We start from the raw sequence: 13,097 nt of genomic DNA on the forward strand, positions 1-13,097 counted from the left end.
AGTCTGTCCACGCGGGCTACAAGACTTGGCCCCAGCAGCTGTGTAGACACACCCTCAGAGGTCTATGTCAACTAGAAAGGCTTGCAATAAAATTAATGGCAAATCAGACTAAAAGCTGATTTTTTTAATGGCCTAATCTTTAAGAGGCCAAGTATCCATGAGTTATATGTGGATGGCGAGTCAGTGTGTGACTCTCTCTGCTAGCATACTTCTACAGATATCACCAGAATGCAGAAACAACTGACCTATAAACAAACAGTAGTTGGATGAAGTCAGCTGCCGAGCATGTTTTGCAACTAATTATTTTAAATTTAAGTTTGATTCAGTTGGGGTTGGTCCTGCTTTGAGCAGGGGGTTGGTCTAGCTGACCTCCTGAGGTCGCTTCCATCCTAATCTTCTATGAGTCTAGGATTACAAGTAAAGGAGTACTTGTGGCACCTTAGAGACTAACCAATTTATTTGAGCATAAGCTTTCGTGAGCTACAGCTCACTTCATCGGATGCATACTGTGGAAAGTGTAGAAGATCTTTTTATATACACACAAAGCATGAAAAAATACCTCCTCCCATCCCACTCTCCTGCTGCTAATAGCTTATCTAAAGTGATCACTCTCCTCACAATGTGTATGATAATCAAGTTGGGCCATTTCCAGCACAAATCCAGGGTTTAACAAGAATGTCGAGGGGGAGGGGGGGTTAGGAAAAAACAAGGGGAAATAGGTTACCTTGCATAATGACTTAGCCACTCCCAGTTTCTATTCAAGCCTAAGTTAATTGTATCAAATTTGCAAATGAATTCCAATTCAACAGTTTCTCGCTGGAGTCTGGATTTGAAGTTTTTTTGTTGTAATATCACAACTTTCATGTCTGTAATCGCGTGACCAGAGAGACTGAAGTGTTCTCCAACTGGTTTATGAATGTTATAATTCTTGACATCTGATTTGTGTCCATTTATTCTTTTACAAGTGAATTTGATGACAGAGAAGTAGGTTTGTTGCCTTGTTACTATGGCAAGTCAGCAACAAAAGCCTCTTTCTTAAAGAGGCATTAATTTGGATTTATCAAAAGCATCATTTAAGTACTATACCTAACCTGCAGTTGTACCCTCACAGGCAGGCCTTTTTACCCACATGGAGCCCTACTAGTTCAATGGACTCTAAAAGTGATCTGATAGCAGATCTATTTGTTAGCTTTAGCCAGTATAATTGTTACTCAAGAAGCTTTCTGCTTTGTGCACATTAGAGCAAGGCAACAGTAATGAAAGACTTAAATTACAGGATGACGGAACTTAATAGCAGCGGAAGTTTGAAGAAATCTGCTACATTCTCAAGTAGACCACGCAACCTGCCTACATAGCTTCATAGCAACTTTGCGATTTGTGGTTCTGGATACCCAGTTAAAGAGCAACCTCTTGTTTCATTCTCCAGAATGAGGAAGCTCCCGACTTTCACTGAGATAATCCACAAAGTCTCAGAGACCAACTGTCACTTACTACACAATTAGGTCTGACTCAAGTTATGTTTGTTTGTTTTGTCTGCAAGCCAAGGTTTAAGACAAACAAGTTATGGTTGTGCAACATTATGGCCGTGGTAGAACTGAAGTTAGGAAAGTCAAAGTCATGGTTCCAATGTCAACAATAAAGCAACTGCACTTCACACAAGTCAGGTATGAATAGGTAAGCTATACAAAGCAATGCTACCAAGATTACCCAAAATGCTGCTTTCTGAAATAGGTATCACAGGGCATGGCCCTATAACATTGACCATTCCCTCTATTATCCAAAAATTAGATTCACTGTCCTGCACTGTAATCAAACAATGGATGTTATATACATGTATGCAAGGGGACTAAATTGTTGATGCTGTGGGATAAGATCCCAACCATAACACTGAACATGAAAAAATTCTACAAGTAATTATATTGAGCTTAGCTGCCTTTAAGCATTTGATACACAGCATGTTTACTACAGAGCACCCATTCACCGTGACTCACACAGACAGCAACATCTTTCTCAAAAACTGATGTTCTGCCTGGAGCAGCTGTTCAGACTAAGCACTCTGACAACAAGAAGTAGGGTGGTATTAATTAACTGGAGACTTCCATTTTTATTAGTTGTCAACCAAGAGTACAACTTTGTTAACACTTGGTACAATTTTTAATAGGCATTTAGCAAAGTGAATTTTCAAGTTAAGACTGCATTTTCCCCCTACCTCCATTATAAATTGAAAACAATTCAGAAAGATGTTAAAGGTCAGAAACATTAAATACAAATTAAAGTGGATGCAGTGACCTGGGTACATTATACTTTAAACAAACTACAGGGAGGAGCCAGCCAGAGACTCTAGCTAGTAAAAGCAACTAAAGAAGGGACCCACAGACGCTGATATCATCAGAATTTTCTAGTTTTGACTGGACCTTCTCCACTCCGTGCTAACTTGCTATTTGTTCCAATGCTTCCCCCACCCCCGCAGTTTTCATCTCAGCCTTACACTGGCCCTTCTTGGCCTTCATTTCTCCCCTGCCACACACATACACCATTTGTTCTTGAAAGTTATTCTGTGCACAAGATAAATATGGATGGCCCCATTTTCAGAGCTGCTACAACTGACTTCAATGGGAGCTGCAGGTTCTTGGAACACCTTTAAACTTACGCCAAGAAGCTACTGCCTTGGTGAACCTTGATGTAAAATTTGGGCCCCTTTAACAGACTTTTCAAGAATGTCAATAAGGCATTCTGAATAGACTTCAGCCGAAAAATTAACTGCTCTATTTCCTTGACGTTCCCTAAGACTTTCTTAAAGACTTCTCCCCATCTCCTGAGGTTTGGCAGCAAAGATACTGAAGAAATACCATGATTGGTGAATAGGGAAAATTCTTTGGGGTTGCCTCTCTCTCCAAGAGAAGAGTTTAAACCTCTCCCCACAAGGTCATATGCTCTACAAGATCATCAGGAACTCGTCCTGGCTGATTTCCTCTAGGTCACTATGATATAGCAGTATGAACAGTGCTTAAGTACACATCCTCTGGAATTCTTAATTAGGATCAGTGTGCTTACAGTACATTTGGTTACATTTGCTTACACTTGGTATAGTCAAAATACATGTATGAAAGGGGGTGAGGATTGGACAGTTTCAGCTTTGTTATCTATAACAGACAAACTAAGAGAAGATGGTCACATTCATCCCCATCATGCTATCTTGGACAGACTGCAGATAAAGTATAACAAACACAAAGTGAAGGAAACAGGTGAACAAAATGGGTTAAAAGGGAAAAAATAGCCGGGAGCCATGGTCAAAACAGAAGAGCTGAATGAACACTACTAGAAGGGCAGTTCCAGGGTTGTGAAAGGGTGGAAGTCAGACTGGAAGTGATCCAAGTACAGTAGGTTATTTTGGGAGAAGTGGCTGGATAAAAATAACTGATGTGCTTCAGCGCCCACCTATACTGAAGGTTCTACAGAGAGTAGGAGGAGACGCAATACGTGCATCTATTTCTGATTTTTGGAAACATGGTTAAATTCATCCCAGTTGTAAGTACACTGAAATCGGTAGTGCTGGTCCAAGGATGAATTCACACCAAGGAGCTTCTGGGCTTACCCCTGAATTCCATGAATAATGTTACACCTGTATTGGATTTCACTTGCCAGCACTAGTCTCATCCTCTTTACCACCATCTTTCAGGATATCAGATAAATCACCTGTATGAGAGACCAGAGAGTGCTGAACTGTCAGGGCTCAGCCCTGCAGGGTGTAACGTATACAAAGACCAGCTTCTAGTGGAGACAAGTTTAATACAGAGCCCATGGCTAGAGAGACAGTCAGTCAGCGAGTCTAGACACCATGTGTGATGCCTTAATAATTGCTGATGTTTAACTCTAGACATCAGTTGGCAGACAAGACCTGGCATAACTCAAACACTGGTTTTAACTGACCTCTGGTTAGTGCTCACCCAAGCTGTACTATTGCAAAGTCTGCACATGTGTGACGTTTCCCTGGTGTTATCCGGACCGGTGATCTGCTAGGTCCCTCCAATCTTTGACTCTAGGAGCCAGCATTACACAGCTCTGCTGTGAGACCCCCACTCCTGGGCTGTTCACGCACAGGCTCCGGCATGTAAGCTGCTCCTTGGATTGTGTAACTGAATGACACTAGCCAATATCTCCGGTCCCAAACAACCCTAGAAACCTCCATCTTGCAGTGTCTGGTTATGCCCGCTGGACACTGCAAGCTTAAATGAGTTCGTCAAGTTAACAAAGAAATTGATATGCACCAGGCTTCTTATCCCAAGGGGAGCCTATGACACGCTTCAAACCAAATGCACTGCTTCAGGTAGAACAAACAAATGAATTTATTAACTATAAAGATCAAATTTATGTGATTATAAGTCAAAACATAAGTCAGATTTGGTCAAATGAAATAAAAGCAAAACGCATTCTAAGCTGATCTTAACACTTTCAGTGTCCTTACAAACTTAGGTTTCAGAGTAGCTGCCGTGTTACTCTGTATTTGCAAAAAGAAAAGGAGTACTTGTGGCACCTTAGAGACTAACAAATTTATTTGAGCATAAGCTTTCGTGAGCTACAGCTACTCCTTTTCTTCTTACAAACTTAGATGCGTCTCACCACAGGCTGGCTGGCCGCCCTTCAGCCAGGCTCTCCCCTTTGATCAGCGCTTCAGTCGCTTGGTGGTGATGTCTGTAGATGGAAGTGGAAGAGAGACCAAGAGCATGGCAAACGTCTCTCTCTTTTATCATGTTCTTTCTTCCCTCTTGGCTTTGCCCCCTCCCCCCTTCAGAGTCAGATGAGCATTACCTCATCGCAGTCCCAAACTGACCAAAGAAGGAGGGGTGACAGAGTCCAACAGATCCTTTGTTGTTGCCTGGCTTGTCCTTTGTTACTGTAAGGCTGGGCTGGGTTTGTCCCATACATGCCCTGATGAGGTGTGAACTGCCTCTCTGCTCTTGGAGAGTTTTTGCCTGGGCTTATTTTAAGCCATGAAGACACATTTTCAGCCTCATAACTATATACATGAAATTATAACCTATAACATTACTATAACAACAATTACTATAACATCACTTTAACAACAATGCTCAGTTCATCATGACCCAACATGACAAACTTTGCATTGGATACCACACAATCTTATTATCAGGATGAAAATAGGGGTGCAGAGTGTTCCCTCGAGATACAGAATGTCACAACATGTATTCAAGAATTTGAGATATCTGGGTGTGCATGCAGTGCATAGTACATTTTTAAATGTAAAAAAGAATTTTAATTTCCTGCAATTACATTGACCAGTTTAAATGAAATATAATGGCCCTCCCCTATCCTCCCTTGATTACATTAAACTAGGCAATCTAAGCCCTCTAGTTATTTCACTGATCACTGTTAAGAATTCTTTCCCTCTGGCTGTCTATCCACTGTGGCCCCCACACTGAGATCAGTGGACAAGTACCTTGAAAGGAGAGAGAGTTGAACACTGTTTAAGGCTGAATCTTAATTTGATATGTGGAGGAGTCTCTGCAAGTTTTTGGGTATAGAAAGGGTATGTGATGGGGGGGCGGAGGGAGGGCAGATGCTATGGAAAGCCCTCAACTTGCTCAGAATATCAACAGTAGAACCTCAGAGTTACCGACACCTTGGGAATGGAGGTTGTCTGTAACTCTGAATAAAGCACAGTTCGGGCTCCATATCCAGCAGCCGACACTCCAGGCCACGTTTCAGTGGCAGCTGAGCTGCTCCCTACTCAGCCCCTGCATGAGTTTGCAAGCTTGTCCCCCTATCTGCAGAGGTGTGTGTGAAAGTAATGGGCGGTGGGGGTGAAAGCAATGAAGACCTCAAGGCTGCTCCTGCTCTGCTAGCTGGCTCCAGCTGCCTTGGTCTGGCACCCCAGTGTCTTGCTGTAAGTGGCTGCCCCGTGCGCAGGGATGGGAGCGGGGTGGAGACAGGCAGCCCAAATGTGCCTACCTTTAAGATGCAATACAGGTACAGTACTTGCTTTTTTTTTTTTGAAGCAGGTGGGGTCTCTGCTGCTGCCCGATTGATTACTTACGACTTCACCTGATGTCCGGTTGACCCATCAGTCTGTAACTCTGGTGTTCACATCTTTGAGGTTCTACTGTATTGAAAAGTCCAGTGACACATTCTGTTCAATAAATTGAGGTACTGTATAGAATATGTTGGCAAGATGACCAGAAGTCTACTTCAGGGGGGCCTTCTGCCTGAAATATGGAAGTGTGTTTGCTTGTGGTTTGTTATTTCAGTTATTACAGAAAATAAGCGGGGAGGGGGAATTTTTTTTAAATGCTCCTTCTCCAGCCCTCTGCAAATAACTCTGCAGGTAAGAAGGGACGGTCAAGGCTGTTGGGGAAGCCCCATCCATTCAGAAACTCAGCACAAGGACAGTGTTGAGGCAGATGATCAAAGAAGAGGCAAAGGATATGATCCTCAAGCACTCCTCCTCCCCCACATCTTATGCTGGCAGAGGGCGGGATGACATGTACATGCGTATGTATTAAGAGCCCTGTCCCACAAAACTCATATTCAGCAACAGCAGCAAGAGGCAAAATCTGCCATTTCCCTAGGTGGCACTCCCTCTTTTACATCAGCAGGGGACAAAGCTATCTGAAAAAAGTAAAGGCTCAGTTAGAGAAATATGCTGAAGAGAAGGCTGAAGGACAAAATGATCACAGAGCATTCTCACCCAGCATGTCCTTAGATTAATATGATATGGACAGTCAGGGCAGAAAGAAGGTTGAAAACATTTTTTAAATTAACTGATCAAAATTCTGTGTTTCCTACTGTTGTAAATGTGGATATAGTGACAACACAGGAAGCAGATCTGTGGAGTAAGAAGATGAGACTCTGAAAAGAACACCAGCCCATTTACTTAGGGCAGAATTGCCCCATACACGAGAATAACCTCCATAAGCTATAGGAAACCGCGTTTGTACTTCCGGTTTTCATCTACTCATATGCCATGGCAAGGAGAGGGCAGGACTGTTCTCCCTGAGAGTCTGGAAGGGGGCTCAGTCCTTTAATCTACAGATTGGCAGCAAGGAGGCTCAGTACCTGTGCACTGCCTCCTAGAGCTCACTACAGGAGCCATGCCACCAAAGTGGCCCTTATTATTGCTAAACATCCACTCAGTAGCAGTGCCTCACATCACACTGGGGAACTACTAGCTTGCTATTACTAATTATATACTGTTTAATAGCTTATAAAGTTATATTTATTATAACACCATCAATTTGTATGATACTACCTAGAAAAGGTTCTACCCCATGGAGTCTAGCATTTACCCAAACAAAAACTACAGATCATCAGACCCTTAGATTATAAAATACTTAAAGCAGAAAACTGGTCTTCTTACTTTTATGGCACTGTTCAGACTTACTAGTTTATATAGTGTTGTGAGGATCCTTCTATTTTATGAGGCACCTTGCAAAGCTTTTTAGTCCTCAAACACAGAGGAGAACCAGTTTAAGAGATAGAAATGAAAGTTCCTTCCAGGCATCTTGTAAAGAGATCATGGAGTAATGAAGCCTTTTCATTTCATTCACACAGTTGAGCAGAGAACACCCTGAACTGGGGGTGGTGATGTAACTTTTGATAGCTATTTCTCTCAAGCTGGAAGAAAACAACAGTCACTGAAAATTTGCAGATGGTAAACAATGAAGAGAACAGGTCCCTGATACAGAGTCATCTGGATTGCTTAGTAAACTGGGTGCAAGCAAACAGTGTTTTTAATATGGCTAAATGTAAATGTTGAACATGAGCTCCCACTGTGATGCTGTGGCCAAAAGGGCTAATGGAATCCTGGAATGCACGAACGGGAATCTCAAGTAGGAGTAGAGAGGTTATTTTATCTCTATAGCTGGCAACAGTGCAACCACTCCTGCAATACGGTGTCCAGTTCTGATGCACGCTATTCAAGAAGGATGTTGATACACTGCAGAGGGTTCAGAGACTTGATTACAGACTATAAGAATCTACCTGGGGAATAAATATTTAATAAAGGCTCCTCAATCTATCAGAGAAAGGTATAACATGATCCAATGGCTAGAAGTTGAAGATAAATACAGACTGGAAATAAGGCATACCTTTTAATGGTTGGAGCAATTAACCACTGGAACAACTTACTAAGGATTGTGGTGGATTCTCCATCACTGACTATGTTTAAATCACAACTGGATGTTTTTCTAAAAGATCTGCTCTAGGAATCATTTTGGGGAAGTTCTATGGTCTGTATTATACAGCTCAGACTAGATGATTACAGTGGTCCATTCTGGCCTTGGAATCTATCAGTCTATGAAAGCTGTAACCAAGGCCTGGTTTACCTAAAACTTCAGTCGACCTAGCTATATTGCTTAGGGGGTGTGAAAAATTCACACCCGAGAGACATAGTTAAGCGAACCTTAGTCAGGGTACAGACACTGCTAGGTTGATGGAAAAATTCTTCCATCAACCTAGCTACCACTTCTCAAGACGTACCTGAGGGTATTCATTACTATTGCAATGACAGGGGTTTTCCCATTGCTGTAGTAAAGGTCTACACTACAGCAATAAGTAAAGGAGTACTTGTGGCACCTTAGAGACTAACAAATTTATTCGAGCACAAGCTTTCGTGAGCTACAGCTCACTTCATCGGATGCATTCAGTAATACAGCAGCATAGTGCACCACTGCAGCACTTGTAGCATAGACCCAATCCAAGACTCAAAGCTGACTCACCAACAATGCAGATGGATCTGTAATACAATTAATAAACAGCTATAACACAGTTAACTCTTGTGATAATCAGACAGCGCAATTGTATGTATACACTGGGTACAGTATGGCTTAGACTAGAGAAGCGGTTCTTCAGAGAGTAGCTTAAGGCAGTGTCTTAAGCACAGGTTAAAAAAGGCAACTGGAATCTGAAAGACTGAGTGAGCACCGCTGACATTTACCACACAAAGGTCAGCCAGTTCCTAGAGCTAGCACTGCCTGGCACTGCTCGGCTTCTGCTACACTTAAGAGAAACGCAGTAGAGAGGATTAAAATGATAGCCTAACATCATTTTTCTCCAATCAAAACCAATGACCCTTCATTAGAAAAGGAAAAATATAAGCAATTTAGGCCCAAAAGTCTGACCTACTTTAAAACTGTTCAACCAATGGGAAATAAGCCCTGAATGGTAGAGAATAATGTAACATTTAGTTTAAATGCACAAAAAGACCAATACCACAGTGTGCAAGTTCTCTCAGCTGACTGTGCAGCAACAGCTAGTTTCCCTCAAACCAATAATGCTGGTGCATCAAAAAGGAATTTAATCTAGTTTAGATTCATTTTTCCTATTTGAACTGGTTGCTGGGACAGAACCAATACTGGCCGAAGAGCAGGTGTACCGAAGAAGAGGGTTTCAAAGAGAATTTCCTTTCACACTAACTGAAAGACTCATTGCAGATTACCACATTTTTGCTTGCTTAAGCAAATCTTCCTGCAATCTCCCAAGCAAGTGAACAGCCCATTGTTCCAGTCCCTGATCACACCTGGCTCAGTTTGCAATTGAAACAGGTTTTTGCCCTTCTCCTTTGTCTGGAAAAAAGCCTGGCTTGCCTCCTTTGTCTGTTTACAGTCTCCAAAACACAATATTAGAGTATCCATAATTTCACACACAATGTTTTTACATACATTTCCCAGTGATATCAGAAACCAATGTGTTATTAGTTTTCAAATGATATATTACAAGACAACTTTTAAATGAATATCATGGCAACAGTGTGAGGTGCACTGAGCTGGTCAGGCCAGCTGAGATTTACTGTTACATACCAGGGAGCCCTTTCCCATCTGGCATGGAGGTGCTCGTTTACAGTCACGAGTACATTTGGCAAAAATAATTAGGTTTTAGTATTGCATCCTAAACCCTAGCAGAATGCATATTTTACCAGTATGAATGTGCCATTCCCACAAAACAGTGCTAACACCAATAATGCTGGTGTACCACAAAGGAATTATCCGATGTGTATTGCAGAGGAAGAAAAGCAGCCAAGAATTCCCTAAATGAATTCTAGTTTGTTAGGGTCTTGTTCAATAGCGAGGTGATTACTAGAATCTTTTTTATTTACCAAAGTTATGAGTAAAAATTAGTAAATCCCAAAGCTTTTAACAGATGTTTATCGTAGAAATGTTTAGCTGGAAGCAGGGCTGTCCCTAGGGGGGTACGGGGCCAAGGACATAGGTCCCGAGTTTCTATCTGCCGGGGGGTGGGTGCTCTCCCACGGCTCCACCCAAGGCCCCAACCCCCACCTCACCCCTTTCCCGCCCAGTTCTGGCCCCCCCAGTGCGCTGCACCCTCGCTCCTCCCCATCCCCCTCCCCCCAGTGCCTCCAGGCACAGTAAAACAGCTGATCCGCAGTAGGTGCTGGGAGGGAAGGGGAAGATGCTGATCGGCGGGACCACCGACAGGCAGCAGGAGGTTGGTAGGCGGGCTCCTCCTCACCTATCGCCTCACCTCCCCGCCCACTGCCTCCTCACAAAGCATGGGGCCCCTCAAACAGCGGGGCCCGGGGCAGTCGCCCCAATTTGCCATACCGTAGGGACGGCTCTGGCTGGAAGGGACCTCAAGAGAGTATCTAATCCAGCCCCTTGTGCTGAAGCAGGGCCAAGAAAACCATTCTCGACCATCCGTGACAGGTGTTTGTCCAAACTGTTCTTTAAAACCTCCAGCAAGGAGGATTCCACAGCCTCCCTTCGTAACCGATTCCAGTGCTTAACTACCCTGACAGATACACAGGTTTTCCTAATATCTAATCTAAACCTCCCTTACGCAGATGAAGACTTTGTTCATGTCCATTGGAGGTAGGACAAGTTCTATTGATCACTGTCCTCTTTATAACGTATTTGAAGACTTACCAGGTCCCCCCTCAGCCTTCTTTTCTCGAGACTAAACATGCCTAGGTGTTTTTTCGTTTGTTTTTAAACTTTCCTCATAGGTCACATCTTCTAAACTTTTTCTCATCATCATCATCTCCTCCTCCTCCTCTGGGCTTTCTCCACTTTGTCCCCATCTTTCTTGGAGCGTGGCGCTCCAAACTGGACACAATGTTAGGATATAGATATTCAGGCCTGTCTGTAAAGGCCTGTACTTTAAGAATTTAGGTGCATTCTTATCACTTGGCTAGTTAGAGGTATAAAAGAAAGAATCAAAATCACTGTCTGCCAGTGTAAGGTCCTTCTCTTACCGTGACAGTCTGAGGCCCTGTTCTTAGGCTAAGGCCTTTGGCTAAGGGACAGAGGCAGCCATAAACTGGGAAGCGACCGGTCACATCCTCACATTCCAAAGTAGTCACATTGAAAGAAGGTGCTATTGGGCTGTTAGGAATACAATCCTGTCCTCATAGAATCATAGAATATAAGGGTTGGAAGGGACCCCAGAAGGTCATCTAGTCCAACCCCCTGCCCGAAGCAGGACCAATTCCCAGTTAAATCATCCCAGCCAGGGCTTTGTCAAGCCTGACCTTAAAAACCTCTAAGGAAGGAGATTCTACCACCTCCCTAGGTAACGCATTCCAGTGTTTCACCACCCTCTTAGTGAAAAAGTTTTTCCTAATATCCAATCTAAACCTCCCCCACTGCAGCTTGAGACCATTACTCCTCGTTCTGTCATCTGATACCATTGAGAACAGTCTAGAGCCATCCTCTTTGGAACCCCCTTTCAGGTAGTTGAAAGCAGCTATCAAATCCCCCCTCATTCTTCTCTTCTGCAGGCTAAACAATCCCAGCTCCCTCAGCCTCTCCTCATAACTCATGTGTTCTAGACCCCTAATCATTTTGGTTGCCCTTCGCTGGACTCTCTCCAATTTATCCACATCCTTCTTGTAGTGTGGGGCCCAAAACTGGACACAGTACTCCAGATGAGGCCTCACCAATGTCGAATAGAGGGGAACGATCACGTCCCTCGATCTGCTCGCTATGCCCCTACTTATACATCCCAAAATGCCATTGGCCTTCTTGGCAACAAGGGCACACTGCTGACTCATATCCAGCTTCTCGTCCACTGTCACCCCTAGGTCCTTTTCCGCAGAACTGCTGCCTAGCCATTCGGTCCCTAGTCTGTAGCTGTGCATTGGGTTCTTCCGTCCTAAGTGCAGGACCCTGCACTTATCCTTATTGAACCTCATCAGATTTCTTTTGGCCCAATCCTCCAATTTGTCTAGGTCCTTCTGTATCCTATCCCTCCCCTCCAGCGTATCTACCACTCCTCCCAGTTTAGTATCATCCGCAAATTTGCTGAGAGTGCAATCCACACCATCCTCCAGATCATTTATGAAGATACTGAACAAAACCGGCCCCAGGACCGACCCTTGGGGCACTCCACTTGATACCGGCTGCCAACTAGACATGGAGCCATTGATCACTACCCGTTGAGCCCGACAATCTAGCCAGCTTTCTACCCACCTTGTAGTGCATTCATCCAGCCCATACTTCCTTAACTTGCTGACAAGAATACTGTGGGAGACCGTGTCAAAAGCTTTGCTAAAGTCAAGAAACAATACATCCACTGCTTTCCCTTCATCCACAGAACCAGTAATCTCATCATAAAAGGCGATTAGATTAGTCAGGCATGACCTTCCCTTGGTGAATCCATGCTGGCTGTTCCTGATCACTTTCCTCTCATGCAAGTGCTTCAGGATTGATTCTTTGAGGACCTGCTCCATGATTTTTCCAGGGACTGAAGTGAGGCTGACTGGCCTGTAGTTCCCAGGATCCTCCTTCTTCCCTTTTTTAAAGATTGGCACTACATTAGCCTTTTTCCAGTCATCCGGCACTTCCCCGGTTCGCCACGAGTTTTCAAAGATAATGGCCAATGGCTCTGCAATCACAGCCGCCAATTCCTTCAGCACTCTCGGATGCAACTCGTCCGGCCCCATGGACTTGTGCACGTCCAGCTTTTCTAAATAGTCCCTAACCACCTCTATCTCCACAGAGGGCTGGCCATCTCTTCCCCATTTTGTGATGCCCAGCGTAGCAGTCTGGGAGCTGACCTTGTTAGTGAAAACAGAGGCAAAAAAAGCATTGAGTACATTAGCTTTTTCCACATCCTCTGTCACT

The 13,097-nt window shown here is 43.7% G+C and overlaps 1 protein-coding gene and 1 long non-coding RNA gene across 3 annotated transcripts in view; one reads left to right on the plus strand and one right to left on the minus strand.

Moving 5' to 3' along the window:
- LOC142071192 (uncharacterized) overlaps nt 1–6,234 on the plus strand; it is a 91,849-nt gene extending 85,615 nt beyond the window's left edge. The window contains exon 3 of the long non-coding RNA XR_012667236.1: nt 6,018–6,234. This is a non-coding gene — a long non-coding RNA (uncharacterized LOC142071192). The remainder of the gene's footprint in view (nt 1–6,017) is intronic.
- PGM2L1 (phosphoglucomutase 2 like 1) overlaps nt 1–13,097 on the minus strand; it is an 80,390-nt gene that overhangs the window by 52,849 nt on the left and 14,444 nt on the right. The gene's annotated exons all lie outside the window — the stretch shown is intronic.

The sequence above is a fragment of the Caretta caretta genome, chromosome 1 (assembly GCF_965140235.1).
Source record: "Caretta caretta isolate rCarCar2 chromosome 1, rCarCar1.hap1, whole genome shotgun sequence".
In the NCBI taxonomy this organism is placed as follows: domain Eukaryota; kingdom Metazoa; phylum Chordata; order Testudines; family Cheloniidae; genus Caretta; species Caretta caretta.